Source organism: Mustela nivalis (genome assembly GCF_964662115.1).
Source record: "Mustela nivalis genome assembly, chromosome: 3".
NCBI lineage: Eukaryota > Metazoa > Chordata > Mammalia > Carnivora > Mustelidae > Mustela > Mustela nivalis.
This window is the reverse complement of record NC_139022.1, coordinates 160,226,913-160,248,491: the sequence shown is the minus strand read 5'-3', so window position 1 is coordinate 160,248,491 and position 21,579 is coordinate 160,226,913. Positions and strand designations below refer to the sequence as shown.

General features: G+C 33.7%; 1 pseudogene across 1 annotated transcript; it reads right to left on the bottom strand.

The window, feature by feature from the left end:
• Positions 1-4,478: 4,478 nt before the first annotated feature.
• LOC309860971 (AP-5 complex subunit mu-1 pseudogene) lies at positions 4,479-6,959 on the bottom strand (annotated as a pseudogene). Its single transcript has 2 exons — positions 6,878-6,959; positions 4,479-5,760 (listed from the first exon to the last, which is right to left on the bottom strand). The product of its transcript is annotated as an AP-5 complex subunit mu-1 pseudogene (transcript).
• Between the last annotated feature and the right edge of the window lie 14,620 nt (positions 6,960-21,579).

Sequence of the window (21,579 nt, the reverse complement as noted above, 5' to 3'; positions counted from 1 at the left end):
CATCTTAGTAGAATTCTGTCAAAATGCAGCCCATGTCACTGAAGAACAGATCCAACTATTAAAACTCTCTCTTTTTTTTCTTTAACATTTTTTTTTTCATTAGGGACCTATTTTTTTTTCTTTCTCACCAATTTACTTAAGAGTGATCTGCTTGTTGCACAATAGAAGTTTGCAGAGTATATCCACGGTAACAAATACAGGATCAAAATGATACTCTGCACAGTCCAATCATTTATCTGTGTTAAAACATCATTATAAATTGTGAACTAAGGCTTTAGAAAAACATCATTTAAATGTCTCCCTGTCATCTACATTAAAATTCATGGTGTGTGTTTTTAAATATATTAGAGAAGCATGACCTTCTTCTCATATAAGGCTTAATTATTTAGATGTATATAAGCCATGCAATTCTCTTTCAGTTGTTAAGGAATCAGGATGAAAACTAAAGAGGTATTTTTAAGTTAAATGTGTTCTGACATGCCCCCATGTGAGATAAAATATTCTCAGTAAATGTTACAATATATTATAAGCAAACATTATGCTTCCGTCTCATGCCTGAATTTAAAATTTAAGTGGTGATTTATCTAAATAACCAAGGTATACAAGCTAACATTTTGGGACCACTGTATCTATGTAAGACAGTCATGTAGTCATGCTCTGTAGCAAGAACACATGTGCAAATTAGAATAGCATGATTTTATATAAAAACAGAAAAATACAACCTCAAGAAATGTGCTTCATTAAATATCAGTGGGGGGCACTTGGGCAGCTCAGTCGGCTAAGTGGATGACTCTCGATTTTCTGCTCAGGTCATGATCTTAGGGCCTTAGGATGGAGCCCCAGTTTGGCTCTGTGCTCAGTGGGGAGTCGGCTTGAGGATTTCTCTCTCCGCCCCCTCTATCTCTGTCTCTCAAATAAAAAATAAATCTTTAAAGAAGCAGATCAATGGAACCCATTTTGATGTTAAAAGAAACATAAATTTTAGGAGAAATAAAATTAACTGTGTTTGTTATATATAAAATTATGCTTGGTAAAAACTCTTCTAAGGCAAAATGTCTATTCAGTCTATTTAATCATTGGTCTATTTCTTTCTCTTTTTTTATTTCTTTTTTTTTTTCTAAAGATATTATTTACTTATTAGAGAGATAGAGAGAGACGAAAATAGAGCAGCAGGCAGAGGAAGAGGAAGAAGCAGGTTCTCCATTGAGCAGGGAGCCCGATGTGGGGCTCAATCCCAGGACTCTGGGATCATGACCTGAGCCAAAGGCAACGGCTTAACTGACTGAACCACCCAAGACTCTTCATTGGTCTATTTCTAATGGTTTATTTAACATCTAATTATTGAGTTTGAACAGTTCTTTATGTATTCTGAATATATTTCCTTTATCAGTTAAGTTTTGTAAACATTTTCTCCCAATCTATGGCTTATCTTCTCATTTCCATAATGGTGTTTTTTGAAGTACAAAGAATTTTCAATTTTGATAAGGTCCAATTTGCCATTATTTTTTCTTTCTTATTAAGGATCATGCCCTTGTTGGTTCAGCTAAGAACTCTTTGCCTAACCCATAATCATGGTTATTTTCTCCTGCGTATTCTTTTAGACATTGTATAGGTTTAGTTTTTGTATTCAGGTTTATGTATCGCTTTGAGTTAATTTTCATGTACAATACAAATTATCTAATTAATTTATTTTGAAGATGAATGCTCAATTATCTCAGCATAATTTGAAGATATCCTTTCCCACAGATTGATACAACCATAAATACAAAGGTTATTTCTGGACTCTCAATTCTGTTTGATTGATCTTACATACCTGTTCTTTCACCAAAGCTACATTCTACACTATCTTGATTACTGTGTGTTTCCATAATTCCTATCAAAATCCATATAAATGTTAAGTTCAATTTGACAGTGTCTACAAAAATGGCTGTTGAGACTTTTAAAAACATGTTAAATATAATACAAATTTGCAGAATTGCTCTTTATGATATTGACTCCTCCAGCCCATATATATAGAATGAAAATTCTCCCTTTACTTAGGTTTTCTTTAATATTTCTCAGCAACATTTTATAGTCTTCAGATTGTAAGTTTTGAACAAATTTTGTTAAATTATTCTTTTCTATGTTATTATAAATGGAATTTTTTCAGTACCATATTTTGGTTCATTGCTGGTATCTAAAAGTACAATTAATTGATTTTGGGGCGCCTGAGTAGCTCAGTTGTTAAGCATCTGCCTTCAGCTCGGATCATGATCCTAGGGTCCTGGGATCAAGCCCCGCATCAGGCTCCCTGCTCAGTGGGGAGCCTGCTTCTCCCTCGCCCACTCCCTCTGCTTGTATTCCCTATCTTGCTGTGTCTTTATCAAATAAATAAATAAAATCTTTTTAAAAAATAATAAAAGCAAAAACAAACTGAGGGCTGCTGGGGGGAGGGGGTTTGGGGAAGGGGGTGGGATTATGGACATTGGGGAGGGTATGTGCTTTGGTGAGTGCTGTGAAGTGTGTAAACCTGGTGATTCACAGACCTGTACCCCTGGGGATTAAAATATATGTTTATAAAAAATAAAAAATTAAATTAAAAAAATAATAAAAGCAGAATTAATTGATTTTATTGTATTTATTATGTATCCTGAGATGTGATGAAATAGTTTTAATTCCAGAAGTTTTATTGTATATTCTTTAGGATTTTCTACACATAGGACGATGTCATCTACAAATAGCAGTTTTATTTTTCCTTTACAATATAAATGGTGTCGGGGCGCCTGGGTGGCTCAGTGGGTTAAGCCGCTGCCTTCGGCTCAGGTCATGATCCCAGGGTCCTCGGATCGAGCCCCGCATCGGGCTCTCTGCTCAGCAGGGAGCCTGCTTCCCCCCTCTCTCTCTCTGCCTGCCTCTCTGCCTGCTTGTGATTTCTCTCTCTGTCAAATAAATAAATAAATAAATAAAATCTTTACAATATAAATGATGTCTATCTATCTACCTACTTATATGTCTATAATTTTTGTCCAGTTACACTGGCTAAAATATCCAGTATAATGTGAGATAGAAGTGACAAGAGCAGGCATGCTTAACTTTTCTAATTAAAAAAATGTAGTGATTCAGTATCCGTTTCGTTGTTCTATTGCAAGAGTATAATCATTGACTGTTTCTAATTCTTAAGTCTAATGATATTGCGTTAATGATTACTTTTCTTTTTCCAAAATTGATATTTGTTTTAAATTATTTTCAACATAAGTAATTACATTTCACAAGACTTATTATTAAATACACATTTAACAAAGTTTATCTAGTCACATGAAGGAAGTAATATGTTATTAAATTAAATTTTAAAATTAGTAATGAAATTAGCAATATATCATTCTGTATCGATAGTTAGACTCTTTGGGGCATTTATTCAAGATAGATCATATGTTTCCGTAGTGTAGTGGTTATCACCTTCGCCTCACAAGATAGATCATATGTTATTACGCTATATATTCTGGTCTAAAATATATTTAATAAAAAGACTGATATCCATCTACTCAATTATTTTCTTAAAGTATTTATATCAATTTTTTCTTAGAAATATAAAAATCAATTATTATTTTTATTACCTCTGTCCCTGGTTCTCAGGAGATTGGATTTATTTTAGTTTTTGTTAAAGCTTTATTCTTGATAATGTAATTTTATGGAAAAGAAGTTTAAATATATAAGCTTATACATTGGAAATATTCTTACTGAATGTTTTATGTTTATTTTGATGTTTGGGTTGTTTTTCCTTAGGGGAAAATAAAACTCCAAACAACATACTTTTCAGAGTATATCTATGGTTTACTTTTTAATTTTATTTTTATTTATTTTTATTTCAGTATATAGTTGACATACATTACATAAGTTTTATGTGTACAACACGACATTTCAACTTTATGGTATAGTCATCATAAGTGTGTCACCATCTGTCACCATACAACACTATTCCAATATCATTGACTAACTCCCTGTACTGTGCTCTTTACTCTCGTGACTTACTCATTCCATAATTGGAAACCTGTATTTCCCACTACCCTTCACCCATTTTGCCCATCCCCATCCCCACCCCATTCTCTCTGGCAGCCATCAGCTTGTTCTCTGTATTTATAGGTGATTCTGCTTTTTCTTTGCTTGTTTATTCATTTGTTCTTTAAATTCAATGGATGAGTGAAATCAGATGGTATTTGTCTTTCTTGGTCTGACTTATTTCACTTAGTGTGTGGTTATTCACCACCCATGTGGTTGCAGATGTCGTATCTCATTCTTTTTATAGGTGCATAAATTATATATTTTATAATCTTCCTTATCCATTCATCAGTCAATGGACATTTAGGTGATTTCCATATCTTGCCTGTTGTAATAATGGTGCAGCAAACATGGGGTGAATATATCTTTTCAAATTAGTGTTTTCATTTTCTTTGGGTAAATACCCTATAGTAGAATTACTGCATTAAATGGTATTTCTACTTTCAATTATTGAGGCATCTCCATACTGTTTTCCATAGCAGCTGCACCAATACGCATTTCCACCAACAGTGCATGAGGGTTCCATGACTAATTTCCATTGATCTGAGGAACTTGTATCCAATAATCCAGATCAATATAAGCTTTCCTCTTGAAATACTTCAAGCTGGCCAAAACTAACTTTGCATTACTAATTGAACCTCTATTATAAAAAGATACATGAGCTTCACAGATTTTAAAATTATTTTGACACTTTCGTGATATTTTAAATTAACTGTTATTTTTACGTGTACTTCTTCCTCTTTCATTTGAAAAAAAAAAAAGGCAAAAAACCCACAATTGGAGGGATAGTAACATAAAGGAAGGAAAGGAAAACACTCTTCCTCTAAAGGAAGAGTGAATGGAAATTTGTAAGGTACACTAAGTGCAGAATCATCCATTGCATCAATGCTACTACAAGTCAGAATGCCAAGGTCAAGAGAAGTCACACAAGGATGAACTAGAATATTCTGAAGTGGAGATCCATTGGTGGGGAGACTCAAGCTGATTGTAATGTTTGGCATGATTCTTTCTAAATCACACTTGAAAATGATAGCTCCAAAGACTTGCCTTGTATCTGCTATATCCTATTTATCATATTGTATGGATTTTACCTTTTCAGTGATAGAAATAGAAACTTGTGGTTTTCCTTTGTAGGTTTTAACTTTCCAGGCTGGCTGCTTTTATAGATGCATCACAGAAACAAGACTAGCACTATCCAGTGAGTTCTGTAGGTTGGCATCCAAGAAAATTCCAATGGACAATTTTGTAGAAGTAAATCAAGCAATTGGTTCAATTTTGTATTTAGCTCAGTGTCTTTTTTCTGTCCCAAGTAAAAATATATATATATATATCAATGTTACCTCTAAAAGAAAAGAGCCTTGTGAAATTCCACTAACGCGAATTAATGGTGGATGAGGAGATACAGCTTATTCAACAGTGGAACATAAACATATATCATGTTATTCTTCAGAAAAGCAACAACTTTCCAGAGTTCTCCACCTCTTAGGAGACCATAAACATGTTTTATTGTGTGTGAACCAGTTATCATGACTCTGTATCACGTTCTTATCATCATCCAACAATCTAACTTCAAAGAGTAGTGCTTTAAGAAAGGGACCATCTTTGGGAATAGGCATATAATTTACTCCATTGAAGACCTTAGCTCATTTTCCAATAGTGGGATATCATCTGGAGAATCTGATGGTGCCACAATGTGGAGATCCTGGTTCATGGCTATGAGCCACACTGTCCACTGAGCCAAGGTAAGCCACTAAAGCATTAGCTCATCCCTGAGGTCACCTCTACTTCATTCTGCCATTTTTATTAATTGGATTGTTTGTTTTTACAATGTTGAGTAAAAGTTCTTTACATACTTTGAATAGTAATCCCTTACCAGAGATAACATTTGCAAATATCACCTCTTGATCAGTGAGTTGCTCTTTTGTTTCATTGATGATTTCATTCACAGTGCAAAAGCTTTTTATTTTGATGTAATCCTAATAGTTCATTTTTGCTTTTATTTCCCTTGCCCAGGAAGCATATCTAGAAAAATTTGGTATGGCTGATATCAGAGAATTTTCTGTCTGTATTCTCTTCTAAAATTTTTATGATTCCACGTCTCATATTTAGGTCTTTAATCCATTAGTTTATTTCTGTGTATGGTGTTAGAATGTGGTCTGGTTTCATTCTTTTGCATGTAGCTGCTCAATTTTCCAGCACCATTTATTAAAGAGACTGTGTTTTCCCCATTGTATATTCTTGCCTCCTTGGACATAGATTAATTTACCTTATAAATGTAGGCTTATTTCTGGACTCTCTATTCTGTTCTATTGATCTATGGTTTTTTTCATGCCGGTATCATACTGTTTTGATTACTACAGCTCTGTAGTATATTTTGAGTGTGGAATTGTAATACCTTTAGCATTGTTGTTCTCTCTCAAGATTGCTTTGGCTATTTGGGGTCATTCACGGGTTCCATATAAATTTAGTATCATTCTACTTTTTTGAAAAATGCTGTTGGTATTTTGATAGAGAGTACACTGAATCTGTAAATTGCTTTGGATAGTGTGGACATTTTAATAATACTAATTTTTTATCTGTGATCTAGTTTAATAATATATTCTGAATTAGCAGTTATAATTATATGTAGACATAGAAAGGAAGAAATTTATGAAGTTATTAATATGAGGTAAAGAAATTAGTTAGGCATTATTATTATTATTGTTATTATTTTTATTTGGCTTGCTGTGTCAGACTTGGAAAAACAGAAACAACACTTCTACTATCTCAAGCTGGAAAGACCTTCTGTCCAACTACAATGTGTTAAAGTCTGCAGTGCTTAGGACTTTCAGGGTACACCTACCTTTTAGAGCAGCAGCTATGCTCTTGTAAAGGAGGTGCCCAGCCAATGGTGGACCATAACGGTAGTAACAGAATCTAGCCATTTCTATGCAACAAAAGGATTTCTTTAACAGGCAGTATTTGCTCTGGAAACTTTCCATTGGGCTGGCTCAGGTGTTGTCATGATGGAATCACAGCCTGATTATTTGCCCTGCACAGTCCTACCTGCTTCCTTTTCTTTCAAAGTGTTATTTTTCAATATACCTTTTGTAATTCTAACTCCCTTTCAGTATCTACTCCAGGAGAATCCAAACTGCATCACTTCAATTAGAAGGAAAGCAGATTCAATATAGAAAGCTTTCAGGAATCAATATGGCACTGGTAGCAGATGATGAGGGAGTGGAGAGCAAAACAGCACTATCAGAGAGCTAACCCAAGAACAAGAAATATGCTCTTCTGGTTTGTGCATGTAACCCTTTGAGTTCTGAACTGACCACTTATGTCTCAAGAACAACCCACACAAGTGCAATCAGGACACAACAATTAATAGATTCAGAGATGACATAAACCTAATCCATTCACAGGCATTTTGATATTGAAGTAAATTTACAGAAAATAAACAATCTGAAATTCTCAGAACTAGGGTACTGAAACCACCTTTATCTTTTGCTTGTAATCCTTTAATGCCCAAAGTAATAGACTGCTTTTTACTATTTTTTAAGTATCTGGAAATAAGAATTTATATTCATTTTGATATGTAAAATTGTGAGTATTAAAATATGATGTTCATAACTTATCCAAATCTAGAAACCTTTCCTCACTAAGTAACATATAATATCAGGAGTACTTTTTTTCCAACCCATTTGCATCTTGTCATTTTGAGAAACTCTGAAACGCAGCACCTTCCATTCTAAGAAACTAAGAATCATTTTGTGGAATAAAAGATATATTGCTTATGTGAGAAGCAACTGTATAAAGACAGAAAAAAAGAGAAACACTTATCACTATGTGATTATTCTAGGAAGTATAAAATCAAAACACAGGAATATAGTTCATGTTTGAGTTTCAGGAAAGAGAAGTAATAGGAATACTAGGATTAAGAATATAAGGAAAGACTTAAAAACATACGGGGAAAAGTAGAAATAACTCGTGAACTTAAAATGTCCAGATGTAAAATGATGCTGTACACAGGGTTGCTACTGTAAAATTCCAGTTTTAATTTTGGAAAAAAACATTTCTGGAAATGACAATTTCTGGAAAAGACAATTCTATAAAGATGGAAACAGATCAGTTGTAAGGGGCATGGTGTGAATGGAGAGTTTGGCTACCTGAGGGGATTTTTTGCGTGATGGAATTTTCCTGTATTCTGATTATGGAGATGTACACATGAGTCTTTGCTTATGTTAAAACTCAGAGTTGGAGACCAACCACCCCCTCACCAAAATTGCTTTATTTTTAGCTAAAAAGTATAAAAAAAGTTCTAAGGAATTTGGTTATGAAAATAACATATTTATGGCATAAAACAGTCTATGCTTTTTTTGTGGAGTATATCTACTAGAAAATTAATGTTATATTTTTAATCTTATTATTTTATATGTGACAAGATAGGACTGGTATTCTAGCTTTCCCAGCTCTAAATTCAGCCTATGTAGAAATTAATGTGTTTTGGAAGGGAGATATTGCACAGATGTCATTTTCCTCAAAAGCAAGCAAATTATGAATGTAAATAATGCACTGTTTTGGTTTTGAGCTTCCAGAATCACTTGGAATCTGAGATATTGAAATGTCAACAAATTTGAGATCATTTTCTGCCATAAATGGAGATGAATAGATTGATGGCCACTTGTCTTATTTGTAACTTGCATTAATTTTTCTATAAAAATATTTAAGAATAAAATTTGGCAGAGTTTCCTTTTCTATGATTATAGTACAATTATGTTATTATGAAAAAGCACAATCCAAACATAAGCATTAGTTTTATGTCGCTTTCACACATCTTTTATATCACTTTTATTTTGCAGTAATCATTACATAGGAATATAAAGGTAAAAAGATAAGTCAGAGCAGGATTATATTAAAATAGAAATTCTGGGATGCCTGGGTGGTTCAGTCAGTTAAGCCACTGCATTCAGCTCAGGTCATGATCCCAGGGTCCTGGGATTGAGTCCCGCATCAGGCTCCTTGCTCAACAGGGAGGAGCATTAGGCTCCTGGCTCTGCCTCTGCCAGCCACTCTGCCTGCTTGTGCTTGCTCGCTCTCTCTCTCTGACAAATAAAGTCTTAAAATAAAAATTCTTGGAGGTTTCTGGGTAAAAAGTTAATTTGCGTGTAGATGTGTTCCCTATCTAAGATATTCATTAAGTGATTGTACACACACTAATGTCTATACAAACATGTACGTGAGATCAATAACAAACATCAACATTTTACAAATTATTACACTTGTACCAAGCAATGTACATACCAGACATTGCAAAGTTTGGTCAACACTAAGTTTGTATATCCCTTGACTTGACAATCTATTGGCAGCCAACATAGATGGTACTCTGAAGAACTGAGGCAGGACACAGCTGATAGTTATTCCTTACATTGCCAAATTCTTCCATAATCCCACTGATCAAAAATAAAATCTTAAAGAAATCATTAATATCACAGAATGGTCTCATGAATTATCAACTCTATATCCCTCACTGTTGCCATGAATTCTCCAGGCCATCAAAAAGCCAGGTATATTTTGTGAACAAGATAAAACACCTTATAACTATTACATGCAGAAGGTAAAATTATGATTTGTTTATAAATGTTATTAATTTAGATGGTGTAAATGGATAACATACTGCTTGTCTAAGGAAAATATTTAGTTCAGACATGCATAGAAAAATGATCTTGGACTTGCAGACTTCTACAAATAAATTACTCTTGTTTATAAGCCTATATATATATATATATATATATATACATACACACACACACACATATATATATATGGAACCCAGATTTACCAATGTTATTGAAACCCAAGTTTGGCTGTTGTCCCTCAAGAAATGAGAGACAGAGCCAGTCCTCAAGAAATGAATTTTGATTGGAAAAGAATTTGAGCTTTATTCAGGAGGCTGGTAACCTGGGGAGAAGGCAGACTCTTGTCCAAAAGCCAACCCCAAGCTTTCCATCTGATCCAAAGATTTTTAAAGGGTTAAATCAGTTAAGGGAGTGCAGTGGTCTGTGACATTTCTGGATTACATGGAGACTCGATGATGCCAACTACAGTTATCTTATGGTGCTCAGAGGTTATGCAGGAAGGTTTGGTGCCTTGGTACCCAGCAGTTGTGCAAGAGTGTTCTTTCTTTCTTTATTTTAAAGATTTTATTTATTTATTTACTTACTTACTTCTTTATTGAGAGAGAGAGAGAGAGAGAGAGGAGGGACAGAGGGAGAGAAAGAATCTCAAGCAGACTCCACACGGAGCATAGAGCCCCACACAGGGCAGTCATGACCCCTGAACCAGGATCTGACCCGAAACCAGGAGTTGGTCACTTAAACTGCTTGAGCCACCCAGGCACTCCAAGAGTATTCTGTTCTTTCTGTAAAGGAGGATAAGGTCTACAGATGTGCAAAGGGATATCAGTAAGTCATTTGTGTGACCTTAAAAATGAAAAACATTTTGCTGAAAAATTGCTGGACTCATTGGAAAGCTGAGGCTGCTTGAAAAGGACTTGTGGGTCTCTCTGGCCTCAGAAACTTCTGATCCTTCATTCCCCAAAGACAGTGTCTGTAGATCTAAAAAAAGTAAATTAGTTTTGTTAAAGATCAAAGGTTTTAGGTCAGCAAGCAATGAGTGTATCAACTTGGAGCAAGTTTAACCTTTAAGACCAGCTGGAATGCTCTTAAACCAAAACACTTGATATTACTCCTTTTCACGTGTGAAGAATTGACCAAAAAACTCCCCTTAAGTCATTCTTTGTTCCCTGATTGACCCTTACCCCAAAATCAGAGGAAAAAATAAAACAAAACTATCAAATGAATATATAAAGTTTACATTTCAATTTTTTTGTGTGTAAATATTGCATAACATAAGGGTACCTATTTTAACAATGGAACATAGTTCTTGCCATAATGTTTTAAAATTTAGAAATATTTCTTCTGCTTATTTATTTTTCTTATTAAAGCAAATTATTTTTAGGGAAGGATTATAGAATAGTTTGGGGGGCAGAAAAGCTGTGTTTGGATCTTACCTCTACTACGTTGCAAATATGTACTTAAAACAGGATTATTTATTGGAATGAAATCCAGTTTCCAAATGAAAATTCAGAAAAACTTCATAAATATCTAAAAATGCTAGAAAATGACCATATCAGCTCTGTATTCTGTATCAGTTTGCAAGCTGTTTTATTTTTCTTCAGCAATCAAAACAGTATTTAGTTTGAAATGCATGACAAAATTTGAAAACCATAGCTTTGCATGTTTGTTCTGTCTCCGGTTATGAATGTAACACTTCTGAATGTTCCAGAATGACAGTCTTAAAATGAAAGGAAAAGAATATACTTGCACAGCACATTTGGCTCTAAAATCTGATTTCTGGAAGCTCTTGATGGTCTTTCCAATAGTATTAAGGTTATGTTTGCCTGATAAGGAAAACAGCCAGTCACTTCAGTCAACAACCTAGTTTTCAGATATCCCAGAGGGGAAAAAAATGTTGCATTCATAAATGCTTTCCTCTTCAGAATTTTTCCTTGCTGTGATAAATATGGATTCTGAATTTTGAGAAACCTATTTACTCTGAGAAGTAGAATTCATATATTTACTTGGTAAATTGCTATTTAAAATACTATTTCAATAGAGGATAATCTTTGGTATCCTTTTAAAACCAATTTGATATCTTAGCCCAAACTAGGTTTTCATCAATTAATGACTTGGAGAATATTTATATTTATCACACTGGCTCTATAATTTAGGTCATGAGAGAAAGTTCTCCCGGGATGCAGTAAAACTTGTGATTATGAGAGCATACTCTACAGTATGCTCTTGGTCAGTCTCCAAGACTGACTTTCACACTCTAAATATGTAAATTTTGAAAATTTACTGAATTTCTCTTAAGATTTTGTAAGGCTATCAGAGAAATAGCATCTCTTAGTACAGAGTAAAGCGATAATGTCACTTCTTCATGTCCCCCCAGGACTCCTTCCTCTCTTAGACAATTCCTACTTCAACCAAGAGAACTGGTGTGGGGGGTTGGGGCAGGGGAATGTTTTTTTCTCTCTCACTGCTGAAACTGCCTGAACAGGGGTCTCACTGAGAATCTCTTGGAGACCTTTAACATTACAGTTTTTTTCAGTGGTCCTTTTTTCAACCTCTAGTCAAACATCAGTATGTGTGTGCGTGTGTGTGTGTGTGTGTGTGTGTGTGTGTGTGTGTGTGTGTTTAAGACAGACCATGTTGTTTTCAACATATAAGGAGTCCTGGCTCCTTAACCTTAATACATTGGCTGGTGTCAGTCATGTCCAAATCCTTAGGACTGCCCTTTGTACTCATCCACTTTCCATCTAGACTTTTACACATCCACCAATTCTTTCTGTTTTCTCCCAGAGAAAGCTATTCTTTCCTGGAGGACTACAGCAGCTCTTCCTAAGCTCTGTCAGATGAATTGGAAGCCTTTCAGTAAACTAGCCAGTTTATAAATGAAATATATACTGTTTTAACCTTTCATGCAAACCCCCATCTTGGATGAAGAATCCTTGTTTTTCGTGTTTGTACTTCATGAAGCTACATGCTGCATTGTGGATCTGTAGAGCTCTATTATTATGGTTTCTGAGAGACCAGGAGCATATATTATTCTTTATTCTCCTCTAAATGCTGATTGCAGATTCTACCATCTCTAGTCTGCACTAATCCCAGATCCACTAACACAGAACCCAAGAAGCATTAATTTGCTATATATTTACTCTAGGCTCATTCCAGCCAATGATGCTGAAATATGTAAACAAATTTTATTGACAAATGTGCAAACAGAACGATATTCAATGATGAGGAAGCAAAGAAAAAACAGAATTACGTATATGAAAATGAATGCAGAAACAAAAATAAATTCATGAATAAAGCATCACATTAGTCACAAGGGAATACAAATTTTATAAATTCACAATATATTTAAAAAGATCACTCAATACAATTGAGAGAATAAGAAGACTTGAAAAATGAAACAACAGTTAAATGAAAAAGAGTATGGGTTAAAAGGCCTGAAAACAGCAGCAAGTCAGTGGAATATTCTGAGAATGTCCCACACTGATAAAAGATATAAAACCACAGCTAAAAGAAGAACACCTACCAGAAAATTTAAAAAAAAATTGCTTACTTTATGTACAAATTATAGCTGAAATTTCAGCAAAACAAAGCCAAAACAATTTTATTAAAAGAAGTCAGGGAGGGGCACCTGGGTGGCTCAGTTGGTTACACCTCTACCTTCAGCTCAGTTTATGATCCCAGGGTCCGGAGATTGAGCCCCACAATGGGCTCCCTGCTCAGCGGGAGCCTGCAACTCCCTCTGCCCATGCCCCTCATGGTTTCTATTTCTCTCTCTCAAATAAATAAAAATATTTTAAAAATAAAAAGATAAAAGGAGCCAGAGAAAAAGGAAAATGTACTACAAGAAAAAAAATGACAAAAAGTTTTTTCAAAAACAGTATATGCAAGATATTTAAAAATGGAATAATAATTTAAAGAGCTGAGAGATTATACTGACAAACTAGATTGTTTTAGTCTTAAGATTATTTTTAATAATAAGAGTAAAATATTCACAGACCTGTACCCCTGGGGATAAAAATATATGTTTATAAAAAATAAAAAGTTAAAAAAAAAAAAAAAAAAAAAAGAGTAAAATATATTGCAAACAACCCAAACTTTTTTAAAATCAAGATAACGTTAAACAAAGAGATTCTGAAGAATGTATTTTAATAAGAATCAACATATTTGAAAAGTAAAATCTGAGAAATTATAAAGAAACACATTGGAAAAACAGTACATAAAGTTAAATATACATTTACTGAATAACACAACATTTATGCAAATAATGATAAAGATCAGGAAGATGAGGAATATAAAGATGATACTTAAAATAATAGCGAAGAATAATAAAACTGAAATCTTGTATAACAAAAACATGCAAACTCTTTGAAGGTTATTAGGTTTTTTAAGTCTTTTTTTTTAATTTTTTTATTTTTTATAAACATATATTTTTATCCCCAGGGGTACAGGTCTGTGAATCACCAGGTTTACACACTTCACAGCACTCACCAAAGCACATACCCTCCCCAATGTCCATAACCCCACCCCCTTCTCCCAAACCCCCTCCCCCCAGCAACCCTCAGTTTGTTTTGTGAGATTAAGAGTCACTTATGGTTTGTCTCCCTCCCAATCCCATCTTGTTTCATTTAAGTCTTTTTAATTCAGAGAAATGACAATAGTGATTTTGAATTAGTTAATTTTTAAAATATCAGCTATGTTAAATTTTAAGGATTAAAACATTAAAGATTAAATTGTTCCAAAATTTAAAAAGGACTGGGTGTTCATCTCACAGTATACACAGAGTAAATTTAAATATGACAAGCAAAATTATAAACATTTTAAAGAACATTACATTAATTTGTAAAGTTGAGTAAAGATATGTTTTTATAGGAGATGTGAAAAATAACAACTGTAAAAGAAACAATTTTTTAATATGGAAATCTTAAAATTAAGATTCTAGAACAACATAAATGAAATAGGTCAGTCACAAATGGGAGTAACTGTCATACCCATAGAGCTAGACTGCCATGTTTCTGAATGTTGAGGCCTATCCCTAAACTTAGGCTATTGTTAATAATCTACATGCCACAGGTTCTTTAAAATATTCTGGGTGGGGGTGCCTGGGTGGCTCAGTTGTTAAGTGTCTGCCTTGGGCTCAGGTCATGTTCCCAGGGTCCTGAGATGAAGCACAGGATAGGGCTCCCTGCGCTGTGAGAAGCTTACTTCTCCCTCTCCCACTCCCCCTGCTTGTGTTCTTCTTTCACTGTGTCTCTTTCTGTCAAATAAATAAATAAAATCTTTTAAAAATATATCCTAGGAGGAAGCTTTGCAGAACAAAATTACGATATTATGTATCTTCTGTCTCCTTCATTCTATTGTCTCTTGACTTAGTCCTCAGAATTAAGGCAAGATATTTTAATTATCAGTGTACATGTCCTGAAAATGTATAAAACTCTTAAGGAATATAATGGCAATAGCTTCTTTTGGAAAAAGAGCAGGAATAGCTGATGTTTGATCTGATCATACATGGAAAGTAACTGAGTTAGAGATATGTCTCAAGAGGTGATGAAAAGCACGAGGGCATTTTAACACCCTCATTCTGTAGGTAAGCCTTACCCTGTACAAGAATTTATTTTTCCTCATCAGGTCAGGGTGGGACCTGGAAGGAGTAGCATTTTCTTTTTGTATGAATTTTTCCTAAAATCAATCAGAATAATGAGGTTCTTCTTAAAACACAATATCTGGAAATTATTTTGTAATCATAACGCTTTTCCAGCTTAACTCAATATCAAAAATATAACATTATCTATCTATGGCTTATTGTTTATTTTGATCTATATTAGAGTAACAAGCAAAGCTGAAAATTTGCTTCTCTTTTCACACAAAGAGTAGCATATATTTTTCTTTTCATTGCCATAAGGAGATATATGGACAATTCTAAAATATAACCAAAATTACTATTTGGCATCTCTCTACTGCCAGTTCATAATTTCAGTCTGTCTTGCCTGGAATATCCATAAAGTTCTGTGCAATTTCTTTTTTCTGTCTGTCCCCTAGGCTCTGATATTTCAGTTCCCAAGCAAACAAACAGCACGAAAGAAAACAAAATTGCCAATGTCTTTTTTTTAATACACCAATTTTATTTTCCTGATATTTAATTTTCTGCTTGAACTAACCCCACTCAACTTTCTCAAGCTTATCTTTGTCTAATCCCTTTAATGAAACACAAGACCTGTCCAAACTAAGGGTTGTTCTTTTTTTAATACATGCTTATACTTTCAGATCTTCATTATTTTACAAACATGCTCCTTAGTCTTGACTCATCTCCTTTGTTCTACATTCCACTTGCCCTTTAGAGTCTATCTCAACTGGGAAAAAATATTTCTTGCTCTCTCAAGACCTATGCTAAAGCACAGTCTCCCTTTTCCAAATAAATAATGACTCTTACTTTTAACTCTTTATGACCTATATTTTTCAATCCTGTGTTATATTTATGTCTGAATCTTATTAAATGCTTTAGATTTTAAAATCTTAGAAAAGATTGTTGTATCTGAATAACATTTATATTCACCATACTGCACATAATAGGTACCACATAAATACTTTTTTATAATTATCAAATTTCTAATAAGCGTAAGAATCAAATTTTTATCTTAAATTAAGATCCAAAACCTTTCTTATTCTTTTCAAAATTGAAGAAAGTAATTGAAAACCAAATGAAAGAGATAACTGAAAATATATTCTTTGATTTATCTCCAATATGGAAAAGAATAAACATTCTCCAGATGACAAAAATAATAGTAATATATAATTTTAGAACATATTAAATAAATAAAATCACTGCTTATTAATTATAAAAGCAAACAGCATGATTTTATGTGAATGCAAGATTAACATTTTGTTTCCTCCTATCTAACTCTGTTTTCAATGTATTATAAAACGATGAAAACAGCAATATTTAACTATGATCGAATATACTTTGTGTTGCACAGTGAATTTCAGTCCATAAAGAGTGGGAATGGCAATTTATTTCTGTAGTGATGACTAAATACAAATGATTAAATCATAAAATGTGGTTTCACAAATTTGTGAAGTTTATTTCACAAATAATGCAGTTTACCTACCTTCTTGACTCCTTAGTGGAGATCATACCACATGGTTCTTTTAATATACTCGACACTTGTTGATAGTTCTTATATGTCTGTCAGCAGAAATCAGGAGAAAGATCATCATCTGTATAATGTTACTGATTTTGTAGATACAGGAATTCTCACTGAATTTTTTAGATTGTGAACATTGAAGTGTTTTACATGTAACATTGTACTGGCTGTACCTACTTTTTATGTTGAAAAATAAAAATTTAAATAGAACTGAAGTGGGCACAACCAGAGAATATAACTCACTATGTGGTTCTGAGGGTAGATTACAGAAACTAGGTATATTACAGAAACTAGGTATATCTCCACTTTGGTTTTGTTCCGTTGAAGCTCTTCTGTGTAATCCTGTTGTGGAAACATGGTGGCAACACAACCAAAATATTTTAAAATAATTTATGTCAAAGCCTCCCATAGTACATAACTAGATGTGATTCTGTTTGCCTGCATTAGTCATACGTTGTCTGAAGATATGTTAGCGAAACATCTGCTTTCATTTCAGTCCCTTGATCAGCCAATTTTGTGGCTGAAAGAATGCAACATGAATAGCCACACTGAAAAATCTAACGGTCTTCACAGACAGTAGCTCTATCCATCACGACCGGTAACACATCTCCACTCTGCCACCAACATCTTCATTATCGGATACTATTCTTCTCTTCACCATTGTATTTACTGTGCTGAGTTCTTCTGAGTATGATGTAATCATCTTCTAAGTGCACATACACCATTCAATCATCGCTAAAAGCCTTAGAACATTACTTTCAGAAAGTATAAAGCCTAATTGACCATGTTTTGTTGACACTCTAAGAATAAATAAAAATTTTCCCATTCCTCTGTATTAGCAACATTTTTAATTTGTGACATTTTATCTGAAAAATCATGCAGAATACATCCAGTTTGTGATTATCACATATGTATCATCCGTAAAACTAAGATTTTTTTTCAATCTCTTCAATTTCCCACTTCTTTATAATTTTAAAATATGCATAGATTTTTATTATGTTTATTATTTAAAAGGATAACACTTCTAAGATAACTATTATGCACTTCTATAATAATACTAATTAGTGTGAAATGAAGAAATAATATTACGTGTTCTGAACTCTATTAAATCATAGTTTCTGAGAGTGACTTACCCAGTAATTCAAAACATCAGTTTATTTTAACAAAATCTGATCTAGCTACTCATTCATCTTTACCCATACCAACCTATATTACACAGACAGTTTGGGGCAGGATGTGGGCTTCTATATCCTTAGCCAAATCCTCTCCAAAGCCATGCATTCATTCCCTTATTGAGAAAAATATCTTGAAAACCTTGTCTAATAGCAATATTACAACCCCTACTTTTGCTTGTGTTTTCTTGGAATAATTTTATCTACCCCATTAGTGGTGATGAGTCTCTCTATTTAGGTTAAATATCTTATAGAAAAAAAATTAAATATTGATTAACGAGCAAATTCAAAGCAGAAGACTTAAACTCCATTTGTAAATATTGATAGGATTGATATACTTAGTTCCGTATTTTCATGAGATCTTAAGTTACTTTCCTGTGTGTATTAAATATATCTTTCTATATATAGTGTCCTTTCTTGGCTCTTTGGTACTAATTCTGGTATTTATGAGGATTTTGATTTTGTTCAAATTATCATGTTGCAGTAATATAATTCATAATATCCTTAGGCTGCTATTTATTTGGGATTCTACAAATCTTTGCTTCTTACTCATTACTGAAACAGTCATTAAAGGGGTTATTTTATATTCTTATATTTACTTTCTTTTTTTTTAATTTTTTATTTTTTATAAACATATATTTTTATCCCCAGGGGTACAGGTCTGTGAATCACCAGGTTTACACACTTCACAGCACTCACCAAAGGACATACCCTCCCCAATGTCCATAATCCCACCCTCTTCTCCCAAACCCCCTCCCCCCCAGCAACCCTCAGTTTGTTTTGTGAGATTAAGAGTCACTTATGGTTTGTCTCCCTCCCAATCCCATCTTGTTTCATTTATTCTTCTTCTACCCACTTAAGCCTCCATGTTGCATCACCACTTCCTCATATCAGGGAGATCATATGATAGTTGTCTTTCTACCTTTATAGAACTTTTAAAATTTAAATATTATCAGTTCATTTTGTTCCCAGTTTGATTCCAATAACTACAGTTAAATATGCTTATTGCTGAGCGTTGTTCTTCCCTACAGTTTTACCTCTAATTGATTCTTTAGAAAGGACATATTACTACATTCGTGAAAATTCAATTATTCTCATATTCTTGATAGTCGAATGACAGTTTGTCTGAATTCTAAATTTTTTTTTCCTTTGTGGTTGTTAAAATATTATTTCACTGTTGTCTGATGTTGTGTTTTGTCAAGAAACTGTTGTTGATCTGATTTTCTTCAGAAGTGACTTGATCATTTTGCCTGGAAGTTTTGCATCTTTTCTCCCTATGAATTACAGTACAATAGTTTTACATGTCCTAAAATTGTCGGTCATGTACAATTTTCATAATTACATAATGAAATCTTCAATATATGGAGAAAAACTATAAATAATAGTTTTAAATATTATATTTTGTTTTTCTTTGAGAATTAGATTTGCACATTGGATTGTATTAGGGTTAGGTTTAGGGTTGTAGTTAAGGCATTCTAACTATTTCACATTCTTATTATTTTAGCACATTATAATCTTCTTATTCTCTTCACTGTTTTGCTTCTTTTCATAGGAACATATTGTTTCCTGGCCTTCTTGTTGCTCCATCTTCCTTTTTTCTTGTTGCTTTGATTTGGTGGTTTTCTTCAGTGAATTTTCTGAATTTTCTTCTCACATTTTTATGTCTTTCTTTTTAAAATTCTATTGTGAGTTTTAAAAATTGCTGATTCATGGGGGCACCTGGGTGGCTCAGTGGGTTAAAGCCTCTGCCTTCTGCTCAGGTCATGATCCCAGGGCCCTGGGATCAAGCCCCTCATTGGTTAGCAGGGGGTCTGCTTCCCTTCCTCTCTCTCTGCCTGCCTCTCTGCCTATCTGTGATTTCTGTCAAATAAATAAAGCCCTTTAATAAATAAATAAATAAATAATAAAAATTGCTGATTCATTACATACAATTGTATTGTATATACAATACATTCATTGTACGTGTTGCTACAATTGTTAATTTGAAGATATTTCATTTATCCTGGCGGGATTTTTTAAAAATAGTTTTACCTACCAAATTAGTATTTTCGTCATGTGAAAATCTTATCACTTTCTATATTGTCTTATTTTAAGTTTTCAGATATGACTTCCAACCTTTTTTGCTTATTATGCTAAGTGTTTTGAGAGGCAGTAACCCTTGTGTCTATGGATAGTGTGCGGTATTTCATTAGCTTACTAAGTTTCCTACTATTAGTAAAATGAAGTGTATTTTTTTTCGATAAAATATTCTATTTAAAACAACTATGGTTTTCAGAACTGTGATGCTCTTGTTACTGTAGGACTCTTATTTTTACTACTTTATTATTTTTTTTCCTACACACACTCAACAAGGTAGCCTCCCCTTTCAACTTGTTTTCCTCTCTATCAGCACTGCCCCTCTGATGACAGGCACCATGGAGAACCTTCCCAGCAGCCAGTTCTCTGCTCTACTAAGTCTCCCTCCATTTCTTATTGTTTTCCTCTCTCAATGGGACTCTCTTCTGCATCATATTATCTGCTCCTACCACCAGTAGAACTCTACTGCACCGTTCTTTTTCATGCCAGATTCCGTGCTCTGCTACAGACTCTTGAGTCTGCACTTCTGGTTCCAGAACTTTGTCACATCACTTAGTTACAAAGAGAAGGTCACTGGATTCTGTATCCCACTTCTTTCCTACCTGTGGATTGTGAGTGGTTTTATTTACTCTTTTTGTTGAACTCTATAGTTTTCGAGGACATGTTATAGATATTTATTTAACTTATTTCACCACCATCCTAGGAAAACACCTATCCATCACTGTAGTTGTTCCAAGGAGGAGAAAGGATGTCCTAATAATTTTATAAATACTTAAAAATGATTTATGTAATTGAAAAGTAAAGTACATATTAAAAAACATAAAAGGTACATTGTTTCAACCCTCATATTATCATCTTTTAAATCTGTTGTTATACACAATTGTTTCCACTTATATGTCAAGCATTTCTATTTCAGATGTAACGTGGTTTTACATTGCTTTCATATTGTAAACTAATTTGTTGTTCTAGACAAGTTAATATATTGCCTATGAAGGGCAGCAGAATTTGCTGCAGTAAATTATGTCTCTTCAACAAAGGATTATTTGGGGCTGATTATTTTTAAGAAACAGCAACATAGGAAAAGCTCTGAAAACTGAGTAGAAGTTATCCTTTTGTAAGAGGCATTTACATTTATAAGGGAGATCTCTATTTTCCCCTCTCTGTACGAGGAGGAAAGGGATGACTAAATTTCTAGAAACTCTTATCAGTGAAGAAGTCACTGACCTAAAGCTGAGTAACAACTTAGCCCATGTTTACTGTGCTTTTCCTGATAGCCTCCCATAAATGGTTCCCAACTCCCTAGTATCTTATTTCATCTCTAGCTGTAGATGGTATTTAAGGTGGCCACTTGGGCCATTTCTGGGAGTTACTCAAGTTTTATGGGTGTCTCCTACATAGACAGAACTTATACATGTTTTTAAACTTGTGTTTTTCTCCTGTAAATCTGTCTTTTGTCATGGGGGGTCTCAGCCAAGAAACTAGAAAGGTAAAATAAAAGTGATTTTTATCTATACCTGCACCTCGGAATAGTGACTGATT